Source organism: Cherax quadricarinatus, chromosome 8 (assembly GCF_038502225.1).
Source record: "Cherax quadricarinatus isolate ZL_2023a chromosome 8, ASM3850222v1, whole genome shotgun sequence".
Lineage (NCBI taxonomy): Eukaryota > Metazoa > Arthropoda > Malacostraca > Decapoda > Parastacidae > Cherax > Cherax quadricarinatus.
This window is the reverse complement of record NC_091299.1, coordinates 53026088-53042348: the sequence shown is the minus strand read 5'-3', so window position 1 is coordinate 53042348 and position 16261 is coordinate 53026088. Positions and strand designations below refer to the sequence as shown.

The 16261-nt window shown below is 40.8% G+C and overlaps 1 protein-coding gene across 1 annotated transcript in view; it reads right to left on the bottom strand.

The window, feature by feature from the left end:
• LOC128685521 (opioid-binding protein/cell adhesion molecule) overlaps positions 1–16261 on the bottom strand; it is a 312879-nt gene that overhangs the window by 213744 nt on the left and 82874 nt on the right. The window lies entirely within an intron of this gene.

Here is a 16261-nt window from a genome sequence, read left to right as displayed (position 1 = left end):
CAGCCTGAACCTCTACGCCCTCCCCACAGTCGATGGGGTCAGTGGAGATTGAATGAGGGATAGTGGTCCTGACGTAGATCGCCGTGCCCCTGCCAGTCCCTTCCAGGCGTTGAAGGTAGGCAGAGAATCCCGGAATACGTGGCTGCATTTGACGTGACAAATCGGTGAGTGTTTCCTGAAACAGGAAGACATCAACTTCATCCTGAACTGCAGCTTCAATCACTAAGTGAATTTTCCGCTGCAGCCCACAAATGTTCCACTGGAGGATCTTCAAGGGCCGCAGAGGTGGCTCACTGATTCCATCTCTGCCTGGGACTCGTCGTCCGTTGTTGGCGACTCCGGGGCCTCCTCCATCACAGACTGGAAGGACTCCTGGATGATGGCTTGAAGTTCCATTGAGTCTTTCCTGTCCAGTAGGACCACGCCCAGCATCCATGACAGGAGCTGCCTGCAGGCGCCCCTGTCCTCTGCCGACGGCAGCAGGCGACAGAGGAGCGCTGAGATGACCCCGATGGTTTTCTTCAGTCGATCTGGAAAGGATTCGACCATTACCTCTGCAGGCATTGAGCTGGACGACCCGTCGAGGCGGGGCTGGGTCACTGGGTATGTCTGGGTGGCTGTCGACACTGCAGCAGCATAAGCTGGGTGCACCCTGGGCCCGGCAAGAGTGGCCATGGGCTTCCAAGTCCCCTGGCGGGGAACCTCTGCCTGTCGCTGGCCGCTCACAGGAGGGGCCTGTCCTTGGGAAGAGGCCTGCTGGCCGTATGGCAAGGAATGTTGGTGCCCAGCTGGGACCTGCTGGGCAGTGTGCCTGGCCTGTGGCTGTTTTTCCCAATGATTCTGCCTTCTTGGCCACCTTGCCATCTGACGCCGCAGTTGACCGCGCTGCTGCAAACCAGTGTCTGCCCTCTGATGCCCCCGCTGGGAGCCCAGTGCTGGGAACTCGCTGGTATTGCCCTCCTGCGGTATCCGGGGAACCGTGATTGGAGCCCATGCTGACTGTTGCTGGGCAGTTCCAAGGCTGGGTGGCGTCGGGGCTGTCGGGTCGTTCCGATGACGAACCTGCTGCCAGTGCTGCACCATCACAGGACAGCTCCGGTTCCAGGCATGGTGCCTCTTTGAGCAGTTGGCACACTTGGGCGCTGGCCGAAGGGCTTCGCCAGGTGGATGTTTGAGGATTGCAATGCAGTCCTTCGAGTCGTGTGCCTTGCTGCACACACCACACTTCTTCTCTCGCTGGCAGGTGGCTGCAATATGATTGAACCCCTGGCAGTTGAAGCATTGTACTGGGCCTGACAGGTATGGTCGGGTCTTGAATCTTCCCCAGACCCCAAGGTCCAGGTGCGTGGGAAGTGGACCTTTGTGGTGGATCAGCACCTGGCGGATGGGCACCTTGTTCACCGTTGCAGTGAGTCGCTCCGCCTTGACAATATTGGGCACTTCCAAAATGGGGTCCAGTGGGAGGGGCACATGGACGTGTAAAAGCACCCCCTTGTACACCTTCTCCGAAGCAAGCAGTTCCACCATGTTGGGATGGGTCACAACCAGCCCCTTCAACTCCTCGTAAGAGTCTTCGTCCCGAGGAATGACCAGAACCTCGTTCCTGAGAGTGAACTCGCAGCGGAACTTGAGGTGGGGGAGACCTTCCAGATACCTTACAAACCCGTAGTTGGGAACCTTGAATTTGTTGAAGGCCCTGGTTGCTTGTGCCCGAGCTGAGCGGGAATTCCTCCTTCCACGTGGAGTCAACCAGTCCCCGTCCACTGTGGAGGCCAACGCAACTGGTGTAGGGACCTGGGATGGCTCCATCCTTGCCACTTGAGGAGCTACTTCCTCCTGGCTTCCTTCCACGACCCCTATGGCCATCTGGGGGTGCAAGTCTTCTTGGGTAGGGGCTGCCGACGGACCTAGTGGCAGATTGGCAGGCACAGTAGTCTCCACTGCATCCTTGGCCTTCTTGGTGGGGGCTCCCACCTGCCCCACGTCGTCCTCCAACTCGTCCCCGCATTCCAAGGAACGTTTAGGCCGCTCTCCCGGATCTGTCATGGTGACTGTAGGTGTGGGGACAGAGCCAGCAGCAGAGCTGCTGCCTGTGACCTCACAGCTGCCCACACTGGGTGCAGAGCTGTGAGGCTCAGAGCCCCAGTCGGGGCCCGTAACCACCCTCTCGTGGCTCACTGTTCTGAAGCACTGAACACAGTCCAAGGATCACCAGGAATGACGCTAATCTGTGCGTAAACTAACACAGATTTGCGAACACAATACACACTGTTTTCCAATCTTCGTCCACTCGACAATCCTTGATGAGAGTAAGACACATGTGCAACATCTGGGTATCTTTATTGTAGACGTTTCGCCATCCAGTGGCTTTATCAATACAAATTCTAGGACATAACTTGAAGACAGTAGAACTATGTACAGAAGATGAGGTAATCAGTCCCTCAACCTAGGAGTAGGTGCGAACAGCACCATAGTCGTGGAGAATCTCCACGACTATGGTGCTGTTCGCACCTACTCCTAGGTTGAGGGACTGATTACCTCATCTTCTGTACATAGTTCTGTCTTCAAGTTATGTCCTAGAATTTGTATTGATAAAGCCACTGGATGGCGAAACGTCTACAATAAAGATACCCAGATGTTGCACATGTGTCTTACTCTCATCTTGTCGGTATTATATACCATTCGTACTCGACAATCCTTCTTGATGTGAATCCCGATGATATGACACCTGAATGACTTTTTTGTCATATCCTGTTTGTCTCCCTTGTTTTTAAATTCTTTAGTAACCGGAAATCAATATGACATTCGCATCTAAAAGGTCATGCCTGGAAAGGTTATGCGAGTTTTTATTTTTTATTGCAAAAACCCAATTAAAAATAAAGCCCAAGCAGATGTAGTATATTTAAATTTCTAAAAAGTTTTGGACAAGGCTGATGATATGAGAAACTAACCTTGTGACTGGATTAAATAGGAAACAGCGACATGTACTGGAAGGCTAGACGTAAACAACTTTATTTCTCACAGTCTATATAAATGACCTTGAGAGAGAGAATTTACGTCTAAGCTAGAAAAATTTGTGGATGGGACAAAACTGGAAGAGAAGAATACGACCTCGGAGAAATTATTATCAACTACCTCAAAAGTTCCAAACAATGGCCATCTGTCAGCAGCATAGCCACAGTCAAATTAGATTTCATTGCTAGAAATTTGGAGTACTAATTACTAGAGGTTATGATGACTATAATGCTCATTTTAGATTGCAACTAGAAGACAGCTTGGAGAGGGTACAGGAAAGGGCAACTAAACTCGTACCATAACAATGAAACAAACCAAAAAGAAGATAGTCTGACATTTAACATTTTCTTTCGAAGTAAACAGAGATTACATCATTAATCAAACCTTAATACTATTAAATGTTCTTTGTACACTCATATCAGAACTATCGAACGTATGCAATATTTATTTAGCATTCACAATTTTACTGCTTTGGAATAATCTACCTGCTGAAACTGTAAGTGCAACAAGCACTTTACAAGCACAGAACTTAAATAGATACTTTGTAGGGCAAACTAAAATCATCGGTTTATTCATGTTCGTTCAGCATCTGCTTCAAGGAGAACAGTTAACCAAGCCAGCTAGCCTAATAATAATAATAATACTTGTGGTAATAGTCGAGTTAACAGTCGAGTTAACAGTGGTGGCTGTGGTTACGTTTGTCCAGAAGAATTAGTGGTTAGAGAAGTAGAACGACCGAAACGTACAGATCTGTTGAAAGTAACTGAGGAACACGACTTGTTACGGTAGGAAACAATTCTAACAAAGTTGAGGCAGGTCACAGCCTATGCCATCCTTCTTCTCCTGTAAATTCCATGTCACGATTTTAATATGGAAGAGTAAACTTTGACCTGCTTCATGCCGACTGTGGCTGGAGAGTCGGGAGAAATAACTTCTATTTGATAATTCTTGTCTCAAATAGGCCTTAATAAAGGTAGAAGTAGATAGTCCTTCTCAACAGATAGCTTACGTGTCGACTATAATTACGTTTTGTCTGTCCTTCAACATCTACCCACATCCTCTCTCTCTCTCTCTCTCTCTCTCTCTCTCTCCCTCTCTCTCCCTCTCACTCTCTCCCCCTCTCTCCCTGTCTCTCCCTCCCTGTCTCTCCCTCTCCTAGGTGTTTCGTTCCTAATTATTTTGTTTACATCACACACTCTCCTCAGGGACTCTCTTTTCTCTATTTTCAATCTCTGCCTCTCTCTCTCTTTATTTGCAACCTAATTATTTTCCTGCAATATATCTTACGTTACTGTCTTTTCTTTTTTCACTTCTGCTATCACCCATTTCTCCCATCTTTTGTTTTCAATATATTTTGAAATCTTCGAAGGCAAACCTTTAAGTAGTTGCCTGGATTTTTCTTCTTGTTTCCTTCCAATTTTCAACAATTTTCTCCATAACTCATAACTTATCAGATCGTATTCGAAATTTCAACATGTGTACACGGTAACATGAACATGTCTCCTGGAACACTTGGCACGTGAACGTGGTTTATGAGCGAAGCTGTTGAAGCCATTTCCATGATCAAGGAATGGCTCTGGTAACTCTCAGCAGCCTAACTTTAAACATTCAAAAAAGAAAAGGTTGTTTCTACGCCAACGATGAAGGAGAGTGACACTCAAGTGAAGATATGACTATTTTTGGTGGAAAATAGTGTGAAATTTTTATTCTCTTCAAATTACGTTAGATAATTTTCAGTTTACTTTTCCAGAATAGCTTCAATATTTAATGCTGACTCATATAACTGCCAGTACAGAACTATTAAGTATTGTTTAAGTACGGACAAATTTCCCAGTACAGTAAAATAGCTTAAAAAATTACTTCTCGGTTTCATATTTCTCCATTGCGTGGGTTCTTGTTTTTAGAAGGCATAAGTCCAAATTTGACAGCTTTGCTGAACAAATTTCACAATTTGATATTTATATATCAAAAACTAGGAAATGGTTCTTCTGACAGAACTTCAAAACTTTACTGATGATGAATTCTATAAGGTGGATGATTATTTTTTAATAAACTTTTAATCGTTGGAGTCAGATCAACTTTTTGGACAATGTCTTTTCTGATAGGCTTCAATCTTTCACCCTCGGTTGGTTTTATTAAATGAAAACTTGGCGTTTATTCTGAAATTTTATTTCGCGGCTTCTAACCCTAAATCTGGTGTATCTTATTTGGAGGTATTTTTGTAATAGTTCGGTGCCAATATGCCATTTTTTATAAAGCAATTTAATCAAATTGGATTTTCTTAAAACATAAAAATCTTATACTTTCTTTTTATTTCAGGGCTGAAGAGAATTTGAAATAGAACATGAATAAAAAAAATCCCACATTTTACGGTGTTTTTAAATTAAATGAGCATAGGCTTTTATATTTTCAGGATATTGTTCTCCTTCAGATAACAAAAGAATGCCTCCTGAGTTTCACTGATGAAGCCACTGTGTGGCGAAACGTTTCCTGAATAAAGATTCCCATATGCTGCATAAGTGTCTCAATCTTCATACAGATTGCATACATGATTCGGTGTTGAATAACCCTGGTGGGTTTGGTGCTTGGTTTCGATTATAATAAAATGCATATATGCATGGCAGTGGATTGGTATTGGGTATGGTTATTTTGCTATTACCTTTTTATTTGCACAGGAGGCAGGTTGCTTGGGATGGTTGCTTGAGTGGTTTGCTAGAGCTGGTGGTCGACTCTACTGCTTCCGAGGTGATGTCCTGCCATAGGAGGATTACAGATGTTACTTGGTTAGATATAAGGTCTCCATAGTAGGGGTGTTTTATCAGTCTTGAACATAGATTGGCTCTGGTTGTACCCGTTCTTCTATGTCTTTAAATGTCGGACTCTTTGTTGGAGGGACATTGTGTGGGTCCTGTAGGAGGTGCATTGATGATGTAATCAGTGGTTCTAGTTGGATCGGTAGAGTTTTCTCTATTTAGTATATTAAGTTCTTGCATGACATATAATTGCCTCTTCTTTAGTTTGTCTAGCCTGACATTTATTGTGTCGATCTCCTGTTGGATGTGTAGATCTTTCATTCTGACTTTGTCCTTCAGTCTGGTGCCTGTGATAAAGCAGGGTGCTTTTTGTAGCTGTAACGTGCTGGTTTTTTTTTTTGTTAGTAACATGGGCACACAAGGATATTCAAGCATAGGTCTTATCATCTTATAAAGGCGCTTCTTTATATGAGTGGGAGCCTGATCCTGTACAGTTGACTGAGGTGGACTTTTACCAAGTTTACCTTTTGGTGATGTAGGATCTTGTTCGGATTTTTGAGGGTGATGATATCTCGAATTGAGATACTCCCATTGTTTTCAATTGTTGTAGCAAAACATCCGATGGTGCTGATGAAGACTGTCAGAATTGGTCGTGATTATCATTTCTTCTCCTAGTTGGCTGTTCTTCGCAATTCAGTATCAATTTTTTTTTATTACCCTTCTATGCCTGTTTCGTCCAGATGAGGGGGTGGATGAAACTGCATGAATTACGTTATCAACAAATTGTGTAATGATGGTGTCACTGAATTCAGGTTGTGAAGGTTATTTACATATATGTTGAAGAGTGTCGGGCTCAGGCACGAACCCTGTGGTACCCCCGCTGTTAGTGTGAATGGCTCTGCCGTCTTGCGGTTGAAGGTAGGGATGATGCTTCTATCTGTTAAGAAGTTATATATAAGTCTGAGAAAGGTCCATTTGTGATCTGAAATGTCGGAAAGTTTGAATATAAGGTCACTATGCCACAGGCTATCAAAAACTTTTTGTACATCTCAAGCTGCAAATTAGGGCAAGATTGGCCTGTTTCCGCAGGCTGTAAGCGGCATCGAAAATGACACTGATAGTGTGTTGGGCTCTTCGGTGAATCCTAAAACCAAATTGTTTTTCGGTGTAGAGATGATTGAAATCCATGTAGTAGTTCAACCTGTTAGAGATTATTTTTTTTGAAGACTTTGCAGTAAGTTCAAATAAGGAAATAGGTCTGTAGTTCTCTGGTTTATACTTGTCTTTGGTATTTGCAATGAATAAGACACTTGTGCAACACTTGTGCTTTATTTATCAACTTGTCGTTTTTCTAAACCATTTATTCAAATTCTCCAGAAAATTCATTATAAGTTTTTTTAAGCATGACCTGTAGTTCAGTTATTAGCTCTATATGGGCAGTAAACAATTACTGTCTTTTCCAGCTCTGATGTTTCTCCTGCCTTGAATGGAAATGTCAACACCGAACAATACTCTAAGAGCAGGAATAAAAGTCTTTCCATTTATCATACTTTTTTTCCTATTTTGAAAGATCTCATTATCCAACCAGTCATTTTCTTAGTGTTCTCCTAACTGTTCTCTAAACGATAGGTCAGCTGACATTCTTAACCCAAATCATTTACGTGTTCTTTTCGTTCAGTGAGGGGGTCCTCGTGTATTATACAGACAGTACACATTTTAAGTTCCTCTGTCTTTCTAAATCTGAGCAGTTGTAAATTGTGAACATCGAGTAATTTTCGTCTGCTTATTAGATGTCATCGTTAATATCTTCTTGCAGTTTTTCTGTCTTCTACCTAAGTGACCTTCATTTAGTTTATCTGCAAGAGATGATATGAAGTCGTAAGTATGGATATTAACTGCTTCTTCTAAGATGAGAAACAATAAAGACTGCAGGCGGTGCGTTGAATTACTGAACGTTTTACTTTGCTAAGGGAAAATTTTACTTTGTATATTACTCCTCTTTGCGTTTTATTTGTCAGAAATTTGAATATCCAGATTTAGGGGCTACCACTCACTGCTTGATCGTAATTGTTAAATGAATTCGTTAAGCTTTCATAGATCACATCTGCATAATGATTTTCTTCCAAAACCTCCAAAAGTTTGTCCTAATGTGATACTGTTTGTGTCAAGACTGATCTTTTCTCTTCTAAATGTATCTTCTTCCTCAAAAGTTTCCATGTCGTGTGATGTTAATACTGTTGGTATGTAATTTTTGGCAGGTGTTCTACTGCCTTCTTTGTGCTATATGTGCACCATCTAAGATCTAAGACGCTTCTCAAACTCTTCAGTTCATCGACTCCTTTATGAAGCTTCAGACTGTTCATCGACCCCAAATATTTGTTGTATGAAAATAATTTAATCATTAGTACTTTAATTAACTGATTTAAAATACTCTGTTTTGCTGAAACTGTTGATATCATTAATGGTAAGGATGCATCTGACAAGCGTCAACATGGGCACTGATATTTGGTTGGTGACTGGTGAGTTTTAGTTGCAAGTCACTACGCTCTTCCAGGTTTAGTCTATTCCTCTCCTTAGTTAGAATTGCAATTTCATGAATAAAACCAACTTCAACCATGTACGAATTTTTGAAAAATAAATATGGCTCCACCACTGCACCTTAGATAGGGCTTTGAAATGAGCTGAGGTAAAAAAATTTATTTGCGTAAAAAAAAGAAAAAAAAAAGAAATAAAAAAAAAATGGATATTTAACAACAGTATTTACATTGCTCGAAAAGTTACTTAGGCTTTTACCTCCTAGCAATGCTTTTTCTTTCAGAACCATAGTTATATCAAGGGGTTATTTCTGCAATTGAGTGTCAATATCTGCAATTTGCATTTCCAAAATGATGTAAGAATCCAGTCAGGCACGCACATTGTCTCAAGGTCCTCAATAATACTTTAAAATCTTCCCATGATTTTTCAAGGTGTGTTGTTTATTTCTCCAGGTCAGCATTGGAAATGTTTCCACTTTCTTCTAACTGCAGTAAATTTAAAAAAAATACTAAAAATCTCTTTAAAGAGGCTTATTTTGACTTGGAAGCCTACTAGAATTGTCCTGGCCAGAATATACGTAACATCTTTATCCTGCAGGCATTTCTGTACTTCATTAAATTTTGAATATAGGTCTGCCAAATAAAACAGAGAATGCTTACTTTTTTTAATTCTTCACACAGTGATGGGTTTATATCTCTTAAAAAATGCTCTGTTGAATTGTATAAGTCTACAAAACTCTGAAAGCTATCATTCCTAGACAGCCACCTTACCTTAGTGTGCAACAGTAATTGGTTTAGGGTTTCAACATTCTTTTCACATAGTATTGCAAACAATCGAGAGTTGAGTGGATGTGCTTTGATCTTATTAACTGACCTGATACACACTTGTAAGGCATCATGAGGTTCACCACTGAGTTTTTTGGCTACCAGATAGTGTCTGTGTAATGCACATTGAACGGTACGTACATCAGATACCTTTTCCTTGAGTCAAGTGACAAATCATCGGTAGTGGGCAAACATTGCTGGTGCACCATAAGTAACCACTGCAGTAATATTGCTGAGGGATATATTGTGCTTCTCCAAATACTCCTGCAAACCCTGAAAAATTGTCTCACCTTTTGCATCAGATTTAAGATACTTGGCAAACAAAAATTCGTCAACAGTGCACTTTTGACTTCTACTGTAATACCTCACATAGGCCATGAGAATGTATGTACTGCCGAAAGTTGACTCGTCGAGTTAGTGAGAAAACTTAAAGTACTGAAGCTCAGCTGCTGTGAGGGCTTGCTCAACATCATCGACCATCTCATCAGTTCATCGTTACACTATTTTGTCACTTAACGACAGACATTTTAGGATAGGTTGAGAATCTTTTTTTTTTTATAACAGTTTCAGTCACCTCTGTAATTGCTTGAATTATGATCTCATCAACTGTATACGATTTTCGTTTCTTTGCTATGGTGAGGAAGATATTGTATGATGCCTTCAGTCCTCCATTATGATCGACTTCGGCAGATATTTTGGAAAATGCGTTTAAATTTGGTATTTTTTTTTATTTCTTATTTCAGTGCCTTAAAATAATCAGTCTTCATTCTCTTCTCAGACTGAACCATTTCAAGGTGGTCTTTCATCTTCAAAGGTTTCATGGCATCATTACTGAAAGTTCATTTTCACATAATAGGCACACTGGCATTATTTCATTGGCAAATGAAGTTATGAATCCAAATTTTTAATATTCTCGTGAATACTGTCGGCACTTCTTAGTATCAGCAGCTGCTATTATGGGTGATACAATGCTGAATTTATAGTAAATGCACAGCTGTCACTTCTTTGGCGCCACTCTTGTCACTATGGGTGTTGAGAATGTACTGGTTCTCCAACAGTGTGTGAGGGAATATGCTCGGTATGGGAAGTGAATAGGAATACTACATATATGTATATTCTTCCCGGAGCAGGAGAGATGAGAGAGACTAAAAGAGAGCGTGAATGGCACAGATACACAGTGTAAAGCACGTCCCCAGACATTTACTCACCCCCTTTTGACCCCTTCCATAGCCTCATCGACCAAAGTGGACGGTGAGGGTATGGACCACTTTATAAACACTGATTATTCTAAGATCAATGCTTATACTCTAGAGAATACTGAGTGCTCGTGCTAGTGATATTTTTCTTTTCTTTATTAATAAGGAGCTCCATGAATCAGGCTCATTTGATGCAAGATTTGTGTTTATGTCAGACATATGATTTGTAAGGCGGACATAGATAATGAGAAACTATTTGGACCCTCAATACTACTTTCCCTTAGTAGATTGCTAAACATTGATTACAACTGGTCTTTCAAAACATCGCTCATTTGTTTTTTCATCATTGGTGAATGAACCTCCTGTAATAAAAGAACGAATGTTAGTGATGAATTTTGCATGTTAGCAGAAATATATATGATTCGTTGAAATTTCCTGGACAGTTTTTTGTTTACCTTCTGCTACTTTCGTCTGGTATTATGTTTTTTTATAGTTTATTCTCTTTATCGATAATTTCTCCGTACAGTTCATTTTTCTACAATGTCTTACAATATTTAATATTTTTGAAGGCCTTCGGAATATATTTTCACCTGATTATCTATGTAACTCTCGTGAGTTATGGACGCTCAGGGCTCTTATGTAGGTAATGTCTTCTAGTTCTTTGTTTATTTTGCCCAGTCTATTCTCTGATTGTCAGAATTAAGTGTATTGAAAATTCACTTACTATGGTTTTTTCTAGGGTTCTCTTGGCCTGAAATTATTCTTGAATGTCCTTCAGTGAAGTTGATAACGAACCATATGAGTGAGAGATTATGTTTCTTATTAGTTTCTCACTGTATATGAAGATCTGTTGGTTTAAGGAAAACTTTGCAAGAAGCATCAGATGCTCTCAGATATTTGGCTGTTGGGATCAAGTGCTTTCAGGAACTATCTATAGTGGTATAAACCTTGGTAATAAATACCGACAAGTTGGTTTAGAAAGACACGTAAGCAAACACTATAACATATTTATTAGAACACGTTTCGGTCCTGGGACCTTGATCACTTCTAACATACAGAGGTAGAAAGACATTATATATATAGGCGGAGAGTGAGATGTGACGCACGTGACCTGAGGAATGTCATAAGAACATAAGAATGGAGGAACACTGTAAAAGGCCTACTGGCCCATGCGAGGCAGGTCTTTATCAAAACAACCTCTGCCTATGATGAGGACGGGTAGACGATGAAATCATGTGACTCCTGTGTTGTTGGGTTGGTGCTGCTTAAGTATCATGTATGCCAATGTTTTTGAAATTTTGTAGTTTCCAGTGTTGCGTTCTATAGTGTCGGTGACGGCGATTAGTGAGGCTTCTAGGCACCGTCGGCGTCTGAGGTCTGGTTCGGTGAGAACGAGTTGTGCCTCGTTCCAGTTCATCAAATGCCCCGTGGAGTCTCTGTGGAGGACACAGGCGTACCTTACATCGTCTCTGTTAGAGGCATTTCGATGTTCATTCAGGCGGACTGCAAGATCTCTGCCTGTCTCGCCTACATATTTCTTGGGACAGAACCCACAGGGGATAGTGTAGACGCCTGCTGTAGAAGTTAGAGGTGTGGGGCTGCGTTTCGTAGTGAGGTCTTTGATAGATGATGTGTTTATGGTGGAAACGTTGATGTTACTCATAGCAAGTGCCCGGCGAGTATTCGTGGCAACATCGCCACATGGGAGTACTATGAACTGTTTAGGGGGCTGTTCCATGGGCGGTTTGTTGAGGATAGCTTGTGCCTTGAGTCTGCAATCTCAGTCTTCTATTTCTCCGGTGGATAAAGTTTTTGTTAATGACAAAGTTTTAAATGCCGCTATCTGTTTTCCTTATTTGTTCCTGTATTTCTCATCCGCTGAAAACTGAGGTTTATGTTCAGTGATAGTTACAAGATTTTCGTTTTCTGCTGTAGTAACTAATACGTTTGTTATATCAGTCGATCAATTCAAAGTTCTGTACAATGTAATAAGCCTCGCAAAGATTCCTGTTACTTCCGGTGCCTTATTAACTCTCACACATCGACATACAATGAGGTGTTGCATTAAAATTTCACTGCCCAATACATCTCTTGTATGTTTCTCTCAACACTACAAACAACGCACTTGCCTGTTTCAGAAGCCCAGTTATGTTAAAATTTTTATTTTTCTACACATTTAAAATAAATCCTAGTAAAATAAAGGAAAATTATTTACATTTGGACGATTCGCTTCTGTTTGCATTTTTTTAAGATTTAGTAAGTAACCGTAAGAGATATAATATTTCTGGTATCTACAGCCATTACTATGTATTTCTCTCTCCTCTAGCAAAAATAGTTTTGGTTATTATGGCTTTAACGTCTTGATATAGGATCGTACACCGTTGTGCTATCTTCATGTGAAATTTTTGGAAACTCAAGACTGTAGGGGGTAAAGCAGCTGGGATTGATGGGATAAAGATAGAAATGTTAAAAGTAGGTGGGGATATAGTTTTGGAGTGGTTGGTACTATTATTTAATAAATGTATGGAAGAGGGTAAGGTACCTTGGGATTGGCAGAGAGCATGCATAGTTCCTTTGTATAAAGGCAAAGGGGACAAAAGAGAGTGCAAAAATTATAGGGGGATAATTCTGTTGAGTATACCTGGTAAACTGTATGGTAGAGTTATTATTGAAAGAATTAAGAGTAAGACGGAGAATAGGATAGCAGATGAACAAGGAGGCTTTAGGAAAGGTAGGGGGGTGTGGACCAGGTGTTTACAGTGAAACATATAAGTGAACAGTATTTAGATAAGAGTAAAGAGGTTTTGGTGCCATTTATGGATTTGGAAAAGGCGTATGACAGGGTGGATAGGGGGGCAATGTGGCAGATGTATGGTATAGGAGGTAGGTTACTGAAAGCAGTGAAGAGTTTTTACGAGGATAGTGAGGCTCAAGTTAGAGTATGTAGGAAAAAGGGAGATTATTTCCCAGTAAAAGTAGGCCTTAGACAAGGATTTGTGATGTCACCGTGGTTGTTTAATATATTTATAGATGGGGTTGTAAGAGAAGAAATGCGATGGTCTTGGCAAGAGGCGTGGAGTTAAAAGATAATCACACTTAAAGTGGGAGTTGTCACAGTTGCTCTTTGCTGATGACACTGTGCTCTTGGGAGATTCTGAAGAGAAGTTGCAGAGGTTGGTGGATGAATTTGGTAGGGCATGTAAAAGAAGAAAATTAAAAGTGAATACTGGAAAGAGTAAGGTTATGAGGATAACAAAAAGATTAGGTGATGAAAGGTTGGATATCAGGTTGGAGGGAGAGAGCATGGAGGAGGTGAATGTATTCAGATATTTGGGAGTGGACGTGTCAGCGAATGGATCTATGAAAGATGAGGTGAATCATAGAATTGATGAGGGGAAAAGGGTGAGCGTTGCACTTAGGAGTATGTGGAGACAAAGAACTTTGTCCTTGGAGGCAAAGAGGAGAATGTATCAGAGTATAGTTTTACCAACGCTTTTATATGGGTGTGAAGCGTGGGTGATGAATGTTGCAGCGAGGAGAAGGATGGAGGCAGTGGAGATGTCATGTCTGAGGGCTATGTGTGATGTGAATATAATGCAGAGAATTCGTAGTTTGGAAGTTAGGAGGAGGTGTGGGATTGCCAAAACTGTTGTCCAGAGGGCTGAGGAAGGATTGTTGAGGTGGCTCGGACATGTAGAGAAAATGGAGCTGAACAGAATGACTTCAAGAGTGTATCAGTCTGTAGTGGAAGAAAGGCGGGGTAGGGGTCGGCCTTGGAAAGGTTGGAGGGAGGGGGTAAAGAAGGTTTTGTGTACGAGGGGCTTGGACTTCCAGCGTTCGTACGTGAGCGTGTTTGATAGGAGTGAATGGAGACAAATGGTTTTTAATACTTGACGTGCTGTTGGTGTGTGAGCAAAGTAACATTTATGAAGGGATTCAGGGAAACCGGCAGGCCAGACTTGAGTCCTGGAGATGGGAAGTACAGTGCCTGCACTCTTAAGGAGGGGTGCTAATGTTGCAGTTTAAAAACTGTAGTGTAAAACACCCTTCTGGCAAGACAGTGATGGAGTGAATGATGGTGAAAGTTTTTCTTCTTCAGGCTACCCTGCCCTGGAGGGAATTGATACATATATTTATATATATATATATATATATATATATATATATATATATATATATATATATATATATATGTATTATTTTTTTTTTATTATCACTCTGGCCGATTCCCACCAAGGCAGGGTGGCCCGAAAAAGAAAACTTTCACCATCATTCACTCCATCACTGTCTTGCCAGAAGGGTGCTTTACACTACAATTTTTAAACTGCAACATTAACACCCCTCCTTCAGAGTGCAGGCACTGTACTTCCCATCTCCAGGACTCAAGTCCGGCCCGCCGGTTTCCCTGAACCCCTTCATAAATGTTACTTTGCTCACACTCCAACAGCACGTCAAGTATTAAAAACCATTCGTCTCCATTCACTCCTATCAAACACGCTCAGGCACGCCTGCTGGAAGTCCAAGCCCATCGCACAGTGTCATCAGCAAAGAGCAACTGTGACAACTCCCACTTTATGTGTGATTCTTTATCTTTTAACTCCACGCCTCTTGTCAAGACCCTCGCATTTACTTCTCTTACAACCCCATCTATAAATATATTAAACAACCACGGTGACATCACACATCCTTGTCTAAGGCCTACTTTTACTGGGAAATAATTTCCCTCTTTCCTATGTACTCTAACTTGAGCCTCACTATCCTCGTAAAAACTCTTCACTGCTTTCAGTAACCTACCTCCTACACCATACACCTGCAACATCTGCCACATTGCCCCCCTATCCACCCTGTCATACGCCTTTTCCAAATCCATAAATGCCACAAAGACCTCTTTAGCCTTATCTAAATACTGTTCACTTATATGTTTCACTGTAAACACCTGGTCCACACACCCCCTACCTTTCCTAAAGCCTCCTTGTTCATTTGCTATCCTATCCTCCGTCTTACTTTTAATTCTTTCAATAATAACTCTACCATACACTTTACCAGGTATACTCAACAGACTTATCCCCCTATAATTTTTGCACTCTCTTTTGTCCCCTTTGCCTTTATACAAAGGAACTATGCATGCTCTCTGCCAATCCCTTGGTACCTTACCCTCTTCCATACATTTATTAAATAATTGCACCAACCACTCCAAAACTATATCCCCACCTGCTTTTAACATTTCTATCTTTATCCCATCAATCTCGGCTGCCTTGACCCCTTTCATTTTACCTACTGCCTTGATATATATATATATATATATATATATATATATATATATATATATATATATATATATATATATATATATATATATATATATATATATATATATATGTGATATATATATATATATATATATATATATATATATATATATATTTATATATATATATATATATATATATATATATATAACGAGATGATTGTGGATGTTATGAATGAGAAGAAACTGGATGTCCTGGCTTTAAGTGAAACAAAGCTGAAGGGGGTGGGAGAGTTTCAATGGAGAGGAATAAATGGGATTAGGTCAGGGGTTTCAAATAGAGTTAGAGCTAAAGAAGGAGTAGCAATAATGTTGAAGGATAAGCTATGGCAGGAAAAGAGGGACTACAAATGCATAAATTCAAGAATTATGTGGAGTAAAATAAAGATTGGATGTGAAAAGTGGGTTATAGTAAGCGTGTATGCACCTGGAGAAGAAAGAAGTGTAGAGGAGAGAGAGAGATTCTGGGAAATGTTGAGTGAATGCGTGGGGAGTTTTGAATCAAGTGTGAGAGTAATGGTGGTTGGAGATTTCAATGCTAAAGTGGGTAAAAATGTTATGGAGGGAGTAGTAGGTAAATTTGGGGTGCCAGGGGTAAATGTAAATGGGGAGCCTTTAATTGAGCTATGT